A 2,885-nucleotide genomic window follows, 5' to 3' on the forward strand; every position below is an offset into this window, starting at 1 on the left:
ATTTTATTGCTAAAAAATACACATGTTGAAGCTGAAAATATCTTTCTTTAGGATTTATTTCAAACAGATATAGTTTAAGATTTTGAATTAATGCTTATTATTCTTTTACAGTGATTTTTGTATGGTGAGGTAAGGATTTTGGTCTATTTCATCTGTCTTACATGTATATTTAGTAGCTATAGCATCATTTGTGACAAAGAAGATACTTATCCCTATAGAATTGCTTAGAAACTTGGTTGAATATGATGTTTCCATTTATTTAAAAATGGATCCATTTCTGGGCTTGTGTTACTCTTTTCCATTGATTTTTTTTTTTTAGGATTCTCTACACCATTATCTTTTTTTTTTCATTATCAATGCTTTTCATCAAGATATGGTATTGACATTTCCAAAGTCAGTGATAGAAGCCTGCAGTCTTTTCTCTATAAGCTCCTTTTGACTATTTCTATGTGCTTGAAACATCCAAGTAAATTGTGTAATCTGTTCTACCTAGAGTTTCTGACATTTGAATAAGATCGTGTTGAATCTTAGATGAAATTATGGAGAAAGATCCTTATTATTATACAGAGTATATAAGGGTTCAATTATTACCCTTTGGCTTCAAGCCAAAAACTTTCTTTTTATTTAGATGGCCAAGTTCATCATTGTGTTCAGTTGTCAGAGCAAGGTGTTCAGATCATCATGATAGAACAGCCCATGTAATGGTAGGTTAGGAAGCAAAGAAGAGGCCTCAATTGGAAGTTCGGAGTGCAAAAGATATTTATAATGTTAAGCTTGTTAGACTAGTTGCATTGAAAACCTTCTTGTACCAGTCATCTATTGACACACATTATTATCATCCATTTTAATCTACTCTTGTTAGGGTAAACGTATATGCTTAGGAAATTCTTACCTGATTTTATCATAAATTATTTAGCTTCCTATCCACACCTATAGATACCATTATTACTCTTTGCAAAATAAAATTGTAAATGGAATTTAAATTAATAAGTAGCATGAATAAACCATGAGTACACACACTGATAGATTTCATAAGTGAACATATTCATGCAATCTACAACCAGAATATTAATAGAACATGAACCCCATGCCCTTGTTCATTTCATGTTCCTTTACCAAATTCTAGAAGGTAATATTTTAACTATTAGTGCTAAAATACTTTGGCCAGATAGTGTTCATCAGGTAAAGGTACATCATTGAATTCCTCATCAAGTGCTTTCTACCAAGAAATTTATTTCCTATATTTAAAAAAGAGAACCTGTATATAAAGTAATACATGAACTTGAAAGTGTTCATTATGTGACCAAATAAATTCTTTATGGAAATTTAGAAAGTGGAAGATGAGTATTATTGCTGCTATCATCTCATTATGTAAGTAGAACAGGGCATTTGAGTGTATTAGCTCACCAAATACCACCATGTAAAACTGACTTAACCATGTTCACTTTATTTTCATGTTTTCCAATTAAACAAACAAGGTATAATTAAGGCAATAACATAGCAATAATATCTGAATGTCTCACAGCGTTTAGAAATGAGGTGCTTATATGTTGCATATTAGTTTTCAAACTGCATTTGTAATTAGTCCATATATAAAACACAATTCCAGAAAAGAAAATATTGTCTTTGGAAAATCCAAAGGAAAATAATCCTACCTTTAACATTATAAAATGACTTTGAGAGGTTAGTAAACTTAATATCCCTCTCAGATAGAGTTTACAGTTCACACTTGCAAAACATTTTCAAGGAAATGACCAAGTTAACCTTGGATCTCAAGGTCTCTCTCTTGTTTGTTTTTGTTTTTCCTGCTACTTTCACATTATCCCAGCAGTTCAAACAATGAGTTTCAGAGCAACATGATAGTGTACACAGCTTCAATTTAATGCATTTAGAAGTCATTACTAATAGTTTTCTTTTCTTGTTCTGAAAATGTTGAAATGACCCACAAAGATATGGGGTCATAGAAATTGCTTGCTTTTCTATGTCTCAATTTGTCTGATCACAAGGTGAGAACAACACGTCTCATCTACTTTGGTCTTTGGGACTTTAAGACTAAATAAGTCCCCAAAGTTTTAAGGACTTCACAAGAAAAGAGGCATATAAATAGGATTAATAACATGTCTGCCAGATAGTGACGGGAAATGTGCGAAAGAGTATTTCCAAATATCTAAAAAGTCAAAACACTCACTTTTATCAGCTCTTAGCAATAACCTGTAAGAAGATTAAAGACCCTTCTCTTTTGTATAATAATCCCTACTAGCTATTTAGCTCAAAAATTTTCAAAGAATTTGCCCAAATGATAGAAGAAAGTTCACAGTAGTAAAGAAAAAAAAATATGAGTTTAATAAAGACCTATAGAAATGATGTCACATGACAGAGTGCATAGTACTTTAAAAACTGCAAATCTTTTGAAGAAAGATGAAAATGGAGGAGATGCTCTCTCATCTGTAAAAGCTAGTACTATTTTAGAAGAAAATGTAGGAGGACTCAGACGATCTTCCATTGCAGCCTCACTAAGAGGGGGGTGTGATCTTCAGAACCAAAGGAGAAAAACAAATACACAGAAAACACTTCCTTGAAGAACTCACACTAACCTGAATGAATTTGAACCATAGATGCCTGAAGAAATGTCTCACAAACCAGCTTTGACAAAGGGTAAAAAACAGTTTGTAATGGAGTACATTTCAGAAAACTAAAAAATAAGCAAATGTTCTGCATTTTTACAAAAACTATTCAGATCATGTTCCAGGTAGAATACAAAAATGAATAATTATAATTTCTTGAAAAATAATCTATTTAATAAGATGTTTCTAATCTCTTTAGAATTAGAACTTATTGCAGAGACCATGGTTGTCAATATAATAATTTTACAAAGTTAAAATTAA

This window comes from Peromyscus californicus, unplaced genomic scaffold (genome assembly GCF_007827085.1).
Source record: "Peromyscus californicus insignis strain IS unplaced genomic scaffold, ASM782708v3 Scaffold_9__1_contigs__length_137607984, whole genome shotgun sequence".
Classification (NCBI taxonomy): Eukaryota; Metazoa; Chordata; class Mammalia; order Rodentia; family Cricetidae; genus Peromyscus; species Peromyscus californicus.